Source organism: Canis lupus, chromosome 8 (assembly GCF_003254725.2).
Source record: "Canis lupus dingo isolate Sandy chromosome 8, ASM325472v2, whole genome shotgun sequence".
NCBI classification, from domain to species: domain Eukaryota; kingdom Metazoa; phylum Chordata; class Mammalia; order Carnivora; family Canidae; genus Canis; species Canis lupus.
This window is the reverse complement of record NC_064250.1, coordinates 19,855,196-19,874,258: the sequence shown is the minus strand read 5'-3', so window position 1 is coordinate 19,874,258 and position 19,063 is coordinate 19,855,196. Positions and strand designations below refer to the sequence as shown.

Here is a 19,063-nt window from a genome sequence, read left to right as displayed (position 1 = left end):
TGTAGAACCTCAGCTCTTTCTTCCAGGACCTCTTCACTTCAAAGGCTTCATCATCTTTACAAGATGCTGCTGAGGTTCAACTCCTTCCATCAAAACCCTTAGTGACTGTGCTCTCTGCTAAGTAAGCTGAAATTTCTCAATATTCACATGTGAAGAATGGTTGGCAGTCATCTGTGAGGTGTAAAATGCCATGTCTATCAAAAGATCCACAGGAGAGCTGCCTGCACTTTAAGCATAAAGGGCATTTCCATGGTCCACATAGTTGTCCCCCCCACCTCAGGGCACACCCTCATTGTGGTGAGTCATTTGGACTGGTTAATTATTATTATTTTATTTTTTATTTTTAAAGATTTTACTAATTCCTTCATGAGAGACACCTGTGGGGAGCCTCTTGTGGAACAAGAGGTACAAAGTTTGTACAAAGTTCAGATCCCAGGATCTGATCCCAGGATCCTGGGATCACAGACTGAGCCAAAGGCAGTCGCTCAACCACTGAGCCACCCAGGCACCCCTGGACTGGTTACTTTAAGTAACAATCATCATTGCTCCTCCATCTATCTCATCATTCTTTACTAATTCACTCTTTCAAGCCTTCATTCAGATATTTTCTACTTTCAAATGATTTTGTATAATACTCAAAGAATAAAAACAGTTGTATTTAAAACTTTGAGTTGACATTGACTTATTAATGTCAATAATAATATTTTAAATAAAATATAAACATTGTAAAATATTCTTCTAGCTTTATCTTAAGGATTTTCTCAAAAATTTCATATTTTCACTAAAGGAGCCTTTTGATGATTCTATAAGAAATGACACTTTTTAAAGATTTTTTTTTCCAAAAGTACCCTTTCTTGGCACTTTTTTCCCTAGTCATCTTTTATTGGATATTAATTCTCAGTGAGGATACAAAAGGATTTAAGGGTCCCAGGCAAAGGTCATGGTCACGAATGCAGGATGCCTTGGCACATTTTCTACATAGCTAAAATATTTCTTCTATATCTCATCAACCTCTTTGTGATGTAGGAGGTGGCTATTGTCATTTCACAAATGGAAGACACATAGAGGTTAAGAGATGACACAGAGAAAACCCAGGAATGGAAATGTAGTCACTGATATATTCTAAATTTAAATATGTATTTTTCTCTGTTTTCCTTATATATATGAAGATCACAGATAGACAAAGTTCTAAGATTCCTTTTTAACAAAGCTGGTAGGATGTGGCTGTATTAGACTTATACCATGTCCTAATTTTAATGGTTTATTGTCTTTATGGTTTCATCAGTCTAAAATATTTTATTTTTTTATTTTTTTATTTTTTAAGATTTTATTTATTTATTCATGAGAGACACACAGAGAGAGAGAGAGGAGCAGAGACATGGGCAGAGACAGAGAGAGAGAGGCAGGATCCATGCAGAAAGCCCATTGCAGGACTCAATCCCAGGTCTCTAGGATCACCCCCTGGGCTGAAGGTAAACACTTAACTGCTAAGCCACCCAGGGGTCCCAGTCTAAAATATTTTAAATAACCTCATCAGCGAGTTGATTATTTTAATCACCATGAACTTTTGGGGCAATCCGCAAACACCTTAGCACAACATTGGACCTTTCCCTGTGTGTGTGTGTGTTGCGGCGGGGGGCGGGGGGGGGGAGGTTCTGTATGTTTTAAGAGGGAGAAAGGGTGGGGAGGAGCAGAGGGAGAGAGAGAATCTTAAGCAGGCTCCACTTCACAACTCTGACATCACATCCTGAGCTGAAATCAAGGTTCTGATGCTTAACTAACTAAACCACTCAGGTGCCCCTAAACCTTTTTCCTTTGATTTAGATGACAATTGCTTGAAATCAAAAGTACTGTTACTTGATCTCTGCCATTTTAACTGGGTTGAAAGATACTAGTAAATTTGTATAATATAGTTATGTAGTTGAGCATATGCCAAAAGAACAAATTTATAAAAGTTAGACATTTGGGTTGGTCTGTCTCTTAAACAAAACAAAGCTCCTTTAGCAATGAGACAAAGTTTCAGAATTGCAGAATGTGCCATTCCAGAGGAGCCCCAGTTAAAAAAAAAAAAAAAATCTCTCATGTCCCAGAAAATATCAGGCAGAAAAGTAAAAATGAAGCAGCCTCACCTTTATGGCTAGCATTTTTGATGAGTAGGTAGGGCATAGGTGTTTGAAGGGTAAGTAGGTATTGAGACCCCTCCCATTTCCTTTGAGTAGGGTCTGCCTTTCAATGTCAAAATTCCAAACACTCCATTAATGTTTGTTCATTCAGTGAATGCATGGATGGTAAGAGCATAGCAGCAAAGCGGTTTAAAAAGCATTAAGGGGGCAGCCCCAGTGGCCCAGCAGTTTAGCACCGCCTTCAGCCCGGGGAGTGATCCTGGAGACCCAGGGTCAAGTCCCACATCAGGCTCCCTGCATGGAGCCTGCTTCTCCCTCTGCCTGTGTCTCTGCCTCATTCTCTCTCTCTCTCTCTCTCTCTCTCTCTCTGTGTCTGTCATGAATAAATAAATAAAATATTTAAAAATAAATAAACAAATAAACAAATAAATAAATAGCATTAAGGAATTTAGGAACCTAGAAAGTATAATACTATTAATATATTTGTAATTGATAACATTTTTATACTCTCCTTTTAGATCTTATCATGTATCATAATTGTTGCATGACATTTATCCTAGCACATGTATTAAATGTAAAAGATAATTTAATAAATCTAAATATTCTAGTGTCATTACTAGAATTGGGACCAGGCTCAGGGGTTTGTTCCCAAGAAATTAGGCCTTAGTCTAACTACTAAAGTGAGAATCATATTTGAAAGCGAATCTGAAGAAATCACTGAGCCCGAAGCCAAGGGCCTCTTTAATTTCCTCTGAATAAGAGAAACATTAATCCCTGAAATTCAGTTGACATTAAGTCTTTAAGAAGGAGGATCTGTTTTGTCCCCAGTGTTCAATAATGAAAAGTGGATGCTAGACAGGGTCATTTTTTTTTTTTTTTTTGGTAGCAGAAAAAGAACTGGACTTTGAATAGAATTCCTGGGTTATAATCTATCATTTCCTTGCTGTTTTGCCTTAGGGGAGAAAAGTTCTTTGATTGTTCTGAATATCAGTTTCTTTATTTGCAAAACAGGGGTTATAATGACTTTAATTTTCATTTCCTTGGACAGGAAGTATTAAACTTACTCCTCGATGTGTTACTGCTAAAGGGGAGTTTAATGACAAGAAAGGAGATGGCACAACAAAAAAAGCAATCTGATTTCAACTCAGATTCCAGACAAGAAATGATTTATCTCCCCAATGGCGAGTTTGAAATGCAACTCTCATTGCCTTAGCGCACAGAACACTAATTGTAGCAGAGAAGAATGGAATTGGCAGAAGCACACTCATGAGGACGGGAAATATTTAGGTTAGGGGAGAGAAACCAATCTCCAATGTAATCAAGTAAATCATATTACCAGAAATTTTTTTTTTTTTTTTTTACTTTTTTTATGTGTTCTCATGTGAAAGTCACAGAATGTATTTGAAGAGCTTGAGTTTTGTCTGTACACCTTGGAATCAGGCCAAGCCAACTTTTGTCACATGTGCCATGGCAATGTTACATACAATCTAAGCATTCTAGCATACATTAGATGAAAATGGAGCCTATATAAGACATGTATTTTATATCATTTTAACCACTTCCAGATGTAAAGGTTAAGAGTTCAATAATCAAGGTCAAGTAATAAATGACATTCCAAGTAGATTTCATAGGTCACCAAAAGGAGTTTGAGCAGTGTAGAGAATACTCTATTAATCTCACTGATTAAAAAAAAAAAAATTACCAGTGATTCCTTGAAATGCTGATATCTGAATTCAGTGTGTATCAAGTACACAGTATTTAATATGCCTATGAATGTGAAATGGTTATTTCAGAATGTGACCTCAAAGATCTGCAACAAGTATCCTTGCTCAAATCACTTATCTAAAATTCCAATTTATTTAAAATAAAGACCACAACATCTTTCATCCCAGAACATACTAAGCACACAATAAAGTGAAACTGAGCTACAATAATATAAACATACATCAACTGCCCTTTTTATACTTTATTGGCAAGATCCCAATTCTGAATTTTATTTAGTAGACAATAGAAAAGTAGTTAAAAACCTGCATTTGAATATGCACATGTGTTAATTTTGGAAAAGAGGGGATCCCTGGGTGGCTTAGCGGTTTAGCGCCTGACTTAGGCCCGGGGTGAGATCTTGGAGACCCGGGATTGAGTCCCACATCGGGCTCTCTGCATGGAACCTGCTTCTCCCTCTGCCTATGTCTTTCCTCTCTCTCTCTCTCAATCTCTCTCTCTCTGTCTCTCATGAATAAATAAATAAAACCTTTAAAAAAAATGGAAAAGAGATAGAGGGGCAAAGAGTGAAGCTTGACTACTCGGTTATTATCTAAATGTGAGTAATGATATTAGTCATCCTTATGAAATGGAATCCTATACTATCAATAAAATGAAGTAGATTAATATTTGTCTTGAAAATTATTTTTGTGATAGTGCCACTAGAGGCTTAAAGAAATTGGTTATAAATCAGTGATGTATAGTTTGCCTTTGGGTAAATATACATGTTTATGTATGCATGTATACTGTACATATTATATGTACCCATTACATGCAGTAATTTTATTATGAGTATCTAATAAGACAAAAAACAAGTTTAATTTTAGCTTTTCTGATTTCCATAATTATACTTTTTATGAAACATCCTTTTCCTTGAGGGGAGGTGGCAGATGGAGAGACAGAATCCTAAGGAGGCTCCATACCCAGCACAGAGCCCAAAGTAGGACTTGATCTCATGATCCTGAGCCCATGACCTGAACCGAAATCAAGAGTCAGATGCTTAACCGACTGAGCCCCCCAGGTGCCCTGAGACATACTTTCTAAAAGTAATCAGAAGCTAACAATAAAAACACACTATAAATTGTATTTGCATATTTTAGCACTTACATTTTATTCTCAAATGTCTGAAAGCTTTATTAGAAAGAAATATTCAGTATCATTCAAAAAGACAACCTACTTATGTCCCTACTGCAATATGATACTAAATTTTGGAAATATTTTCTGTGTATTTAAGACTACTTGCACTTGAGAATAATTAGTAATAATCATACATTCAAGTAAGTCAAAATTAAACATTTTACTACATATAATAAATACAATTTTCTATTTTCTAGTTATATTAAATCTTTATTACTATTTATCTCAAATATATATTCATATATATCAAGTGGTATTAGTGACAACCTAAGCCACATTTAATACATTATACTATAGCATTTAAAAATATGAAATAAAAAAGCCCAAATGGGGGCATCTGGGTGGCTTGGTGGTTGAGCATCTGCCTTTTGCTCAGGTTGTGATCCCGGGATCCTGGGATCGAGTTCCGCATCGGGTTCCTCATGGGGAGTCTGCTTCTCCCTCTGCTTATGTCTCTGCCTCTGTGTCTCTCATGAATAAATAAGTAAAAGCTTTATTTAAAAAAAAAAGCCTAAATGTGTATTTCTATTTATATGTGCATAAGTATATGTAGATGACATTTCTTTGCATGTAAGAAAATACAGGAAAAGTAAATGTGCCATTGTTACAAAGGAGTGTTAAAAATCCAAAAGGTTCATAAAACAGAATTTCTTAATCTAATAGAAAATCATTACATACATGACCTGAGTTATAAAAACCTACTTCATATAAAATTATATTTTCTTTTACCGTATTAGTGTCATTCTTAACAGAAAAGTTTAGAAGAAAAACACTAGTAAAAGTTTAGTATTTACTTCTTTCAGAGAAGCTGAATTGACTTTTATAGCATCACTCTTCCTTAAAAATATGCCATATCACATCGTCCTTTAAGAATAGAGTCCTAATCTTTATGAACTTATTGGAAATAGGTAAACTTTCTATCCTATCTATATTTTCTCTAAGAAAATAAGGCCCAACTTATGAGAAAAATGTGATGTTTAATAGAATGCTATTGAAAGATTTTAAATTATAGCACCCTTTTGATACAGCTTCAATAAAATTAGAGATTCTATTAAATAAATTTAAATTTTACAAAGCAGCCAATATTATGTATAACTGAATTAGGTTTGCACTTCATTGATATCAGTTTGAAGTCCAAACTCCTTCACCTAATAAAATAGTTAGCCAGATGGATTTACTTCCTTTCACATTGTACCTTTTTTTTTTTTTTCTTCTTTCTACCCTAGACTCAGGAAACATTAAGTTCTCATAGTTTGTCAAATGTCCAGATGCTCTGCCAACATCCAAATCTTTACACGTGCCACTCCTTTAGCTGGGAGCTTGAGAGCACACATTAAAACAAACCTCCGTTTCATTTGGCTAACACATTTACCTTCTCATTTCTTATTAGTTTGGTTCCATTTAGAGATGGCATTTTCTTTGCAGGATGTGTAGTGATTACCTACATTCTTTCTTAATTCTCCTTCATAGAGTAGCAGATCCTGGCTTGCAAGATCCCTGACCAGCATCCCTAGTGCCTGGTATAGTACCTTATGTTAGGCACTCAATACATCTTTGATGAATGGTGGATATTAATCCTGGCATATGGCTCAAAAGCATTTACTGCCAATCAAATTCAGGAATTAAGCTTTCCATTCATACTCCTGTTATGACAGTTTATCTTTTGATAGCTTAAATTAAATTAAATTAAATGGGTTGTTTATAAGTGTAAACATATGAAAGTATTTATTAAACCAAATGTCTATTGTGGTAAAGAAAATATTTTAGATTCAGTAAATCTCTTAGTTGATTTTAACACACAGGAATTTAAATTTTCTAGCCTCCCTCACAGTTGGGTGGGACCATAAGACTGATTTGTGGTGACTAGAATGTGGGCAGGAGTGATATATGCTATGCCATGTGCCAGCCTCGCCTCTAAAACTTCCCTTCTGATCCCTCACAACCTCTCCACACTTGTCTCTCTGCCAAATGGAAGCAAACAGTCTAAGTATATTAAGATCCATGTATAATCCCTCATCACCAACACCAACTTGCTTTCCATGGTGAGTCAAACAAGGGATAAAACTGTTTAGCTACTGAGACTTCAGCACAGCTGTTTATAGAAATTAGCCTGACCTGGCTCAAACAGCAGTTTGCAAAACTTTCTCTAAAACAACACAGTGTGCTTACGATACTTAGGAGGAAAACTTGATAATTTTATAGAGGATGTATCAAGAGGGTTTAAACTGCAAGGCCCCTTTAAATAACAACATTAACAAAGTTAGAGTGAGGTGAAATTTAAATTTTAGAAAAAGAAGAGTATGTTATTCCAGCATCTCTCTCCATGATGTTTTGTTTGGGAGGTTATTGGCAAATACAAAGTAGAAAGTTATAAAATGAACCCAGGTACCTATTAGTCAGGTTTAACAATTATTAACAATTTTGGTATATAATTATCCCTTTAAAGTTTAATCCTCTCAGCAAAACTAACATACCAGATTATCTCACTCATAAATACCTGAAGCATGTATCATGTTGACAATTGTTATATAAACCATACCACTTTCACATCTAAAAATTTTGTCATTAAAATCTCTTAATATTACCTAATAGATAGTCTAGCCTCACATTTCCCTAATTATCAACAACTCTCTCTCTTTTTTTTTTTTTTGATTGATAATCCACCAGCTCTTGAGTTACAGCTCCCGTTTCTTTGATTCCATGGCCTTCAATTTTCATCCTCCTTGTCATTAATTTTCTGGAGAAGCAAATAGTGTCTTATAGATGGTCATCTTACAAACTTGGGTCCATGTGCTTGTACAATTTGATTCGTAACCAAGTTTCTCTGGCTGGCTGATACAGTTGCTTCTGAGGCAAGACATGATGTTTTGTAGAGTGTTGTGGAAAACTCTAAAATTCTGCTGGAATCAACATCTGCTGCTGCTGAAAAAGATAAAAATCAGGCCTAGAGAGGGGAAGAAAATTGGTAGGAGAATGTGGTTAGGTAAAGGATGGAAACATGAAAAAATATTCCTTCCTCTTTTTCTGGCCTTTCAGTCTCTGGCATACATCCCTAATGGCATTCCCATTTGTGCCTATTTCTCTGGACTTTTTCAGGTAATAGGCATATTCTTCCTGGTTTTTATTTTCCTTTTATTTTCTAAACAATCTGTTAGTGTGGTACCAGGACTAACTTGGCTTTAATACTGAGCTAATTCCATTCTATGAATTCTCCTCCATTTCCCATGTATAAAGAGGTCTGTTCACTATGGTTCTTTAAAAAGTGGACTATTCAAGCTTTACATGATCTCTAGAAATTGTTTGACTTACCCTTTTCAGTTTTTATTTCCTTGCTTTCCCAGTGTTTTATTACCAACATATACAATCAAAGCCTTGAGAGACTCCCTGCCAATCCTGCTAGTCTCTAGCTCTTCCTCCCTGCACACCTTCCTCTCCAGTGCTTGGCCCCATAAATTGTATTTGCTTTGGCATCCCTGAAATCGGAACTGTGAATTCTCAATGTGGTGGTATCAGATAGCTCCATATATAGCCCTATTCCTTTTACTAGAGCCTGAAAACGGAAGAGTAGGGAAAATCATACAATTTACCTCATTTTGTTCCTTTCTGTCAGAGATTGTTTTCTTACCTTGCCTGTGTTCTAGTGTCTGAAAACTGTTATTTCCTATATTTAGTCTAGTTATTTCCTATATGTATCATCGTTGTTTACAGAAGGGCAATAAATCGGATTCCTGTTACTCCATCATACCTGTGAGTAAAAGCTACTTGCAACTTTTTTAAGATTAAGAAAGAGAGAGAGCATGAGTGGGAGGCAGAGAAAGAGAACCTGGCCGTGCATGTAGCTGGATGTGAGTCTCAGTCTCACAACCCATGAGATCATGACCTAAGCTGAAACCAAGAGTCAGATAGTTGTTTAACTACTGAACCACTCAGGCAGCCCCCAGTTTTCTTCTAATTAGCATTTGCATAAGGACCTTTTTCATTATTGCACTTTAATCCGTATCTGTGTATTTAAAGTGAATTTCTTTTAAAGAGAAAAGGAATCTGCATCTTATTACAGTCTGATAATCTCTACATTTTAATTACAACTTTTGGACCATATATTTAATGAGATTATTGATACAATTTTGCTAAAATCTTGCTTATCTGTGTCAATTTTTCTTCATTTTGCCTTTCAATTTTTTTGCTTATAGTTGACATACAATGTTACATTCATTTCAAGTGTACAACATAGTGATTCAACTTTAATACTTAGGCTATGCTCAACACAAAGAGGTGTAGGGTACCGTCTGCCACCATACAACCCAATCACAGTGTCATTAAGTATATTCCCCATGCTCTATCTTTCAGCTCTGTGACATATCCATTCAGTAACTGGAAGCCTAAATCTCCCACAGAACATCATCCATTTTGACCATCCCTGTTTTCCTCTTTTTAACCGTATTATTTTAGATTAACTGAGTATAATATTTCCTATCCTTGCTATTGACTTACTAGCTTTTTATTTAATATGTTTGTCCTCGGTTTCACAATATGCATCTTTAACTTATCACCATCTACCACCAATTATACTACCTTTCATATAGATTAAGATCATTCAATAAGATATTTTATTTTTATTGTCATACATTTTATTCCTACCTAAACAGCCATTGTTATCATTTTTTGTTGTCATTATTTTTCATAATATTTTGAAAAACATTTGTGTGTCACTTATGCTGCTATGTTTGTCATCTGTGATATTCATTATTTAGATTGAAAGTTTTACATTTTCTGTAAAAAGACAGACAATAAATTGTTTAGGCTTTACTGGCTCTACATAGTTTCTGTCCAATATGCTTATTCTTTAAAAAAAAAATTAACAATGTAAAACATTCTGACCTCTCAGGCTTCTCAAGAAATAGTGACAGATAGACACATCCTAAGTCAAATATGGCAGCAGGCTAAATTTTACCAAACCCTCATTTAGATGCAAAATTTTATCAAGTGCCATTTTCATTTTTCACAAATGCTTCCTTTCATCATAATTCTGTCACAAAGGTCTGATAACACTGAAATTTGTAAACTTTGGTTTCTCTAAAAAGTCTGTCTTCATATTTGAAGCGTATTTTTTGCTTGATATTCAATTTCAGGTTCACAGTTTTTTTTGTTATTTTGTTATTTTTTTTTTTTTTTTCCTTTCAGCACTTTAATGAGGTTATTCCTCTTTGTGTTCTGGCAAGTTTAACTTCTGTCAAATCTATATGCATTCTTTGTTCTATGCAGAAGTGTCATTTCCCCCGCTGGCTACCATTTAGATATTTTCTCTCAATTACTTTTTTTTAGGGTTTTTTATTATTATTCAAATGTGCTCTGGTGTGGTCTGCTTTGTTTATTCAGCATGGTTTTGCTGATTTTTTATTTTCCCATGAAGTAAATTGGCCATTATCTCTAAATAATATGTAGACCTATCTGTATGCTCTCCAATAAAATGTTAGCCTGATATTGTCTCACTGGACATGATAATCCATTTATTTACAGTCTCTGTCTCCAGGACTTTTCCTCTATTGTTTTATTGCTACATCAAGTTCATGGATCTTTTTCTTCCATGTCTGTTATTACTCCCATGCAGTATTTTTTTAACTTTATTTTTACATTTCAGATATTGAATTTATGTCAAGTAGTTTCATCAGAGTCTTTTGTAACTTAATTGTTCTTCACTTCATGTTCAGGCTTTATTTTAAATCCTTGAACACATTAAATGTATAATTGTTCCTTTAAACTCCTTGTCTACTGATTCCAGCTTTGATTTTTCTGCATCTGTTTTTAATGATAGATTTGTCTCTTGATAATACTTTCTATTTTTCTACCTTTTTTGTATGCCTAGTAATCTTTTCTGTATGGCAGTTTTGCAAATCATTTTGTTTAATGTTCAATTTTCATGTATTTTTGTAAAGATTATTGAAATTTATTCTAGGTCACAATTTATCTACATTTCTTCACTTTATTTCTTTTGATGCTCGATTTCAGTTTGGACAGCTTCAGAGCAGATTTATCACTGGGGTTAGTTTAGTCTTATAGCTAAGATATGACCATTTTGGCCACTATATGATGCTCTGTGTATTAAGAGGTATTTTTATTTGGGATGATGAGAATGCCAATTGTTCTCAACCCTACGTGATCTTCATTAATTGTTTTACCCATTGCTTCCCAGTAGTTCCATCCCTGGTCCCCTTGGAAGGCTGGTCAATACTCAGCCAACTACTTGAAAGAATCCTTCTGTGGTCTCTCTAGCACACCCTCTTCTCTCCTCCCTTCCTCCCTACAGTTTCCTATTCTATCTATCCACCAACCTACCAATCAATCTCCTCTATTTCTTATGTGCTGCCCTTAAAATTATAGTCAATTTGATTTCTGCAAGTATCTTCCTATCTTCCCAACTCAACTAGGTCATGTTTGGATCCCCTCTGACATTTTCTATGACATGGATAGAAACTTTCTCTAGGTAATAATGCTAGAAGTCATAGGTATCATATTTCCCCTTCCATCATGATACTCTCTCATGTAATCCATGACCTATGCTACCTACATTCAATGTGTGAAAAGTTATTTTCCACTCTCATCCCCGATTTTCTTGTAATTTACATTTGTAGCAGGGTGATTCTCTATGCAGTTAAAACTCTATAGGTGAAAATGAAACTGAAAAAGCATCTTTAAATAATACATAGTTCAATGTACACACTTTTGCATGAGCCTAAACTAACTGCCACCCCAGTCATGAATAGCAGCCTTTTATAATCTCCTCATCTTGTTGGTAAGCAAAACCTGGAATTTGCTTCTAATCAATATATGGCACAAGTGATTGATTTTTACATGCAATTAAATACCTCCAATGAACTTACTTTAAGTTAATCAAAGGGAGATTATTCTGGTAGCCTTAGTCTATTCAGGAAAGTCATTTAAAAGATGGTCTAGAAGTCCCAGATTTGAAGTAGACTATTGCTGACTTTAAAAAATTAAAGAGCTGCCAAAAAAATCTCTGCTACAATGAAATGAAATCAGTCAACAACCTGAGAGCAATTGCTGAGTGGATTCTTGCCTATTGAGCCTTCAGATGAGAATGCAGCCAACCAGGACCATGATTTCAGTCTTATGAGATTCTAAGCAAGAGTTCAGCTTGCAGTTCCCAGCCTTCTGACCTACAGAAATGGTTGAATAAAATGACTGCTGTTTTAAGCCATTTAGTTTGTGGTAATTTATAAGGTAGCATAGAATACTAATTTAACTAAACATAATGAACTCTTCAAATGATTCTAACTATTCATTAAACTGCATTAAATGCAGCAGCAGCTACAAATAGAGACATACCCTTTCACTAAATTGCCACAAGTCAGTATTGAAATCTAAGTTTCCAAAATGTGACATTCATTGATCACCATTTCCTCTATTTTCAGGCCCCTTCTTTAGAGAAGCTGGACTCCAAAAATCTCTTGACCTTCCCAGCACTTCTATTTCATTTCATTTTCCTTTGTCACCTTTACATCTTTCCTCTATTCCTACACTGCTTAATATATCAAGGCTAATTATTAATGTCATTACCTTACAAATATCCTGGTTCCACTTGCCCCTTTCTTGCTTTGCCATACTGTAGGAGAAAAACGTCAAAGCGAGAAAAAACTCATCATTCTCAGTTTTTTTGTTTTACAAATCAAAAATGTCTAACAAAAATCCCTTAAAACCAGAATGGCTCCTCCTAGGATAACATTATGACAAAATTATCCTAAATTACTATTGTGTGTTTTCTTTTTCTCTCTACTTTACCTGGCTCTACTTTTCTTCTATTTAGCTGAAAGAAAGGAAAGCTCACAAGAGAACTTCCACATATTTCCACCCCACATCAGAACCCCTAGTAGTATCTGTACCTGCCTGTTTCCTATGTATTTTCACCTAAAACCAAGAAATTCCTCCATTTTTACATGTTTCCATCTTCTCTAGTGTACTTATGGACATTAATGTAGCAATTTCTTCCTCTTTCTTCTACATCAAATGTCATCTTTTCCCATCGTTACTGTTTCATATCTTTGTTGACTTTTGAAAATTAATACTCCTCAGAAGTACCATCTACAATCCCTGTTGTAGGCTGTGTTGTGTCTGCCACCCAACCTCCAATACCTAACAATGTTACTGTAATTAAGAGAAAGAGACACTACACTGATGGGCATATAAATTAGTACCACCTCCCTGGTGGACACAAAGGAAAGAACACTGAGCCCAACAATTAATTTTAAGGCTTAGAATCATATGGAATTTTCCCTGCTAATTTTCAGACTTGCTGGAACCTGTGGTCCTTTCCCCTCCCCTAATACCTCCTTTTGGGAATGGTGATGTCTGTCTTACACTTGTGCTACACTGTATTTTATAAAGAGATAACTTGTCTGGTTTCTCAGGTTCACAGCTGATAAGGAACTTTGCTTCAGGATGAATTATATCTTTATTCTCAACAGTAGCTGATTTAGAGGATATTTATGTGAGATAATTAATTTGGATTTAATGTTGAAATAGGTGTAGACCCTTGGGGCTGCTGGGATAGGGTGAATATATTTTGCATTAAGGCCATGAAGTTTGAAGAACCAGACAGCAGAGTGCTATAGGCTATTTTATTTCTCACCAAAGTTCTAATCCAGAGTATCTCAAAATGTGACTATATTAGAAGATATGATCTTCAAAGAGGTAATTAAGTTAAAATGAGTTAACTACAGTTGACCCTAATCCTTAAAAGAGGAAGGTATTAGGAAACAGACACAGGAAGGATAGACCACAAGAAGGCAAAGACAAAAGATGGTCTTCTACCAACCAAGGAAAGCAGCCTAAGAATAAAGCCAACCTTGCTGATATTTTGATCTTGGATATACAGCCTACAGACTGTGAATAAATTAATTTCTGTTATTTAAGCCAACCAGTCTGTCACACGTTGTATGGCAGCAATAGCAAACAGTCTCCCTTTTCTCGCTTAGCCAAAGTCTAATTAGGCTTTTGTCCTCATTATGTAATTAAAACTCATGTTGTCAGGGCCATCAATAAACTTCACATTGTGAAATTCAATGTTTCTCTCTCATATTACACATTCCTTTTGACCAATAATCAGCATTCAGCACAAATGATCAGTATCACCTCTTTGATAACATTTTTTTCCCACTTGGTTTCCAGAATTTTACATACTCTTAGCATACCTCCTACTCTACTGTTTTTCACCCCTACTTTTTACGATTAGAGTGCCTCAATCTTTTGTCTTTACTATAGATGTACAACTAATCCCACATATTAATTCATACGTCTACTAAGATTCTCCAAAATATACATGCCTCTTTGATAACTTCACTTGTCTGTTTAGTAACATCTCAAATTAAACATGTCCAAAATTGACTCCTATTTCCCACTATCTATCTATCTATCTATCTATCTATCTATCCCCTGTAGCACCTCTATACAGATTTTATCATATATTTACTGTATTAGTTTGGGTTCTCCAGAGAAACAGAACCATTACTGGTACTGTGAGACAAAATCATCATCATCATCATCATCATCATCATCATCATCATTTCAATCCATTAATCCCATCAATTCTTTTCAAATGTAATGAAGAGAAGTGTTATCCCCATTAGGAAATTATTGAAGTTTGCAAACAAGAAACTGATGCATAATATCAAAAGTCTGTTTTTTATAGCCATTTCTTCAACTGTTTTATCACAACATAGAAAACCAAAAATAACACTAATATTTTATTGTGGGCAATTATGGTATCCATTAATAGTTACTGAGATGGAAGTAAATCTTGGGGACAAGAATAAAATGGTGAATAAGCAAACTCTTTTTTTTTGTCAGTAGGATAAAATTTAGTACACGAGATCATTTATAAGACTGCAATAAAAAACAAAAATACATTAGATATTATGGAAAAGAAAATACAATTTCCTTGTCTATGGAATGTGTAACACTATTTGTGTAGAAAATAGGGAGGAGTAGAGGTGGCATGGAGAATTTTGAGAACTAAATTTTCAGTTAATAATAACAAGAGCAATAATATCTTTGCTTTGCCATCCATTGACTTCCCCCATCAACATTTCAAACAATTGAGTATTTTCTCTGTCACCTTACACTTAGGTATTCACTATAACGTATTTATTAATATATTCCCATCCTTTAATCTGAGGTTTTCCTCCATAAATTTTGAGCTCCTGCATAGTGGTAATTATTTTCTTGTTACTACGTCATTGTTTCCTGAAATTAAGTTTCAGAAACTGGAATAACAAAGTCACTGAAATTAATGTGTATCCAAGTCCTAGTGCACTTGCTAGATATCTTACATACGTGTTTGCTCAATACATCAAGATAATGCTCACAGAAAAAACTTTAAAATATAAATTTCCCTCCTGAAATATATTTCCTGTATCTTCCACTGGAGTCATATTTTTTTTCTTGTCTTTTGGGGACACTGTGTCTCCAGTGAGGTTAACTGGATTTTCGAGAGTAGCAGGCCGCTATCAATCTTGGGAACAATATTTGAGTGTGCTATAGAGGGATACCATTTAGTAGAGGTAACTGTAAACCTCACTGACAGGATGGTTCTACAAAGGACAAAATATCAAAATAATAATGGCCAAACAATCACAAATTCACACTGAAATGCCAGGCATAACACTCTTGAACCAAGTGACAGAATGAAAGAATAATTTACAGAGGTATTTCTTATCTATTGTACCTCACCCCTAAAAACACATTGAAGCTATGTTGAAAACTACATTACAAGTTATTGCTGCCCTGAGCTTCAATAACGTGTAAAATGCCAGCAATGCACCTACTATAAACACATTGAAAAAGCATCTTAATACATTACTGCCTCCAGGAGTGGAGACTATGTTTATGGAATTGGGAAGTTATGACCCCATCTGTTATGTATGTCGAACAGTTTACCCACGGTAAAAAGGCTGCCATGCACCTTCACACATATCAGGCAGGGATAGTGGTGCTTGGCAGGGTGAATAAAACCTGGTGAAGAAACCATTTGTTTCTTAGTTCATTGCTCTTACTTACTCCTAAATCTGGCTAATATATTGCTGTTAAAATAGTATCTCACATAAAGTATTAACCATGCTACTTTCCTCAGAGAGCTTTCTTAATCCATGTTCAAAGATAGTATTAAAAATTCGATCAAATGTAAAGCACCAACAAATGAATCACTAAAAAGTAAAGGGAGAAAAGTTCCTTTTATGAATTGGAAAGGTCATTCAAATTACTGCTTCCTGCCATTTCCTAGGATCAAAACAACCCCATGTGAATTACATCCTATCTTCTAATATAAGATCTCACTGGTCAGCTATTCACAGACAAGCGACCATAACCTGGGAGCTAATTAGAAATGCAGAATCTCAGGTTCCACTCCAGACCTATAGAATCAGAATCAGCAATTCAACAAGCTCCCCAAGTGATCAACATGCAGATTAAAATTTGAGGAGCACTCTCTAGGGTCAAAGCAAATTGAAGAATTAATCTAGAATGACGCATCACAATCTATGTCTGCAGATATTTAGGTTAGTTTTTTTTTTTTTTTTTTACTTTTTTAAAAAATATTTTATTTATTTATTCATGAGAGACACACAGAAAGAGAGAGAGAGAGAGAGAGAGATGCAGAGACAGAAGCAGACTCCATGCAGGGAGCCCAATGTGGGACTTAATCCCAGGACTCCAGGATCATGCCCTGGGCCGAAGGCAGGTGCTAAACTGCTGAGCCACCCAGGGATCCCGAGATTTAGGTTAGTATTTTTAAAGTGATGAATGTTTATTTGTGAAATGTTAGACTAAATGAAGTAAGCTGCTGTCTCTACCGCTAGACTAACAGTCTATCACAAGTCCATGCATACTGTCACTGTCCGGAGAGGTATGTAGTATGTAAGGGTTTCTTCCTTAAAGAAGTAGAAATATCCAGTCACGTAAGTGAATTATTGCATGCCAAATATATAACAGGCTTAAATTGGTAAAAGAATATATTTTTAAAGGGAACAATACAGGAGTGCCTGGGTGGCACAGTGGGTTGAGCTTCCAACTCTTGGTTTTGGCTCAGGTTGTAGGCTTGGATCATAGGATTGAGCCCCAGTCAGGCTCTGTGTGCTCAGCATGGAGTCTGCTTGAGTTTCTCTCTTCTTCTTCCCCCACCCAGCTCCCCCACACCCTAGCTCACCTGCTTGCACTCTCTAAAATAAATCTTTTAAAAAAATAAGAAAATTATATAACTTAATGTATTTATATTGTTTTAGTAATGTAGACATATAGATATCTAGTTTATTTAAAAAGAACTACAGATCTTTCTTGACATACAATGGGGTAACATGCCACTGTTCAACTTTTTATGGGTTTAAGTAAACAATACAGCCAATACATATAACTTACTGAACATAACTCAGCCTAGCCTACCTTAAACATACTCAGAAAACTTATCTTAATCCACAGTTGGGCAAAATCATCTAACACAATGATTTTATAATAAAGTGTTGAATATTTCATATAATGTACTGAATACTATACTGAAAGTAAAAAACAGAATAGTTTATGAGTAGGGAGAGGTTCTCTGTCAGTTGTTCACCCTGGTGATCACGTGGCTGACAAGCAGCTATGACTACCACTGCCCAGCATCACAAGACAGTATCATACTGGATAGTATCACAACATCCCAAGAAATGATCAAAATTCAAAATCTGAAGTATTGTTCCTAATGAATGCATATTGCTTTCACGACATCTTAAAGTCAAAAAAATCTAAGATGAACCCTTATAAGTCAGGGACTGTAGATATTTACGGCCTAAGAGGAAAGATGTTCATGATATACAAAGTGAAAAAATGTAAAAAGTATACATGTAAACAGTACATATCAATTGTTACAAAGCACACAGGACATATATTATGTAACATACATGGCATCTATGGTGCAGACACACATATACACAAACAAGTATGTGAAGAGAAAACATGCAAGAAAACTTTGTTATTCTGAGTGCTGCAGTGAGATATTTGGGAACTTTCCCTTCTTAAAATTTCTTAGAAGGAGTTTTAGGGCTAATATTTACTATATAGAGTTCCAAGAATTTTCTAGTAAAAAAAAAAAAAATGCTTTCTTAATCCAAATGCCACTATTTCTATTGTTAAGTAGCTGATTTTACTATTTGTCTCTGATCTTTTTAACAGGTTTTTGGGTCTTTCCTCTAGGAACCCTTTCCATTAGAAAAAGTAAAGCAGTAGGCACAAAAGAAAATAGTTCTTGGTAATGACTCAGACATATTTGGCAGGAGGAATATTCTAATAGAGTTCCGGTATTCTCTGTATAAATTATTTTATCCTTCCTTAAATTAAAATTAACATCATGGACTCTTGTAAAGCTCTGGTTGATCACGAATTGTGCCCTTAGGTGCCATCTATTGCCCCAACACCATGGATGAGTCATGATTCAGGAGAAAATTATGTCTTTTTACTTAAGAATCTACAGTGTCTTGATTGTTGCTCTGGCGCCCCCTGGTGGTAGAAAGTCCTGCAGCTTAGGAAAATCGAGGAGAAACCCACTAGGAATCTGTTGTCTGGAAGATAAATGTGTTGCATCTTTCAGGTAACTTCTAAGATTGGAGCACTTTGGGATGAAAGTACATTTCAGCTACATTGATTTAGTGCTATGGCCTTCTGATAAAGGCACTGTCAGGCCCTCTGTGGTGCAAGCTTCTCTGTTCTTCCTGTGGGTTTTTAATATTTAGTATAGCAGCTGTTCACAGTCAAGTTCAATATCTAGAGATGTACCAGATAAGGTCACAGAGCAAACTTGATTCTCCAAACTGTTAGGATTTAACAGTTATGTGTGTGTTTGCTTCCTATTTTAAAATTTGGCCCTGGGTTTTGTGGGGTAATCATACAGTGCCCAGAAGAAGTTTTAAAGGCAGAAGTATTGAGTTGCCCCAGGCAGTCTTTGAGGTCAGATGAATATAAACTGTGTGTATATTGCAACAATTATGTATACACTGGTGCTA

General features: G+C 35.4%; 1 long non-coding RNA gene across 2 annotated transcripts in view; it reads right to left on the bottom strand.

Annotated features, from left to right (window-relative positions):
• Positions 1 to 1,343: 1,343 nt before the first annotated feature.
• The window catches only part of LOC112657786 (uncharacterized), a 151,514-nt gene continuing 133,794 nt past the window's right edge, over positions 1,344 to 19,063 (bottom strand). Inside the window, exons 9-11 of one of the 2 annotated variants that reach the window (XR_007412286.1) lie at positions 12,597 to 12,642; positions 12,068 to 12,196; positions 1,344 to 7,965 (exon numbers count right to left, since the gene is read on the bottom strand). This is a non-coding gene — a long non-coding RNA (uncharacterized LOC112657786). The remainder of the gene's footprint in view (positions 7,966 to 12,067; positions 12,197 to 12,596; positions 12,643 to 19,063) is intronic. The other variant, XR_007412287.1, reaches the window with a different exon arrangement.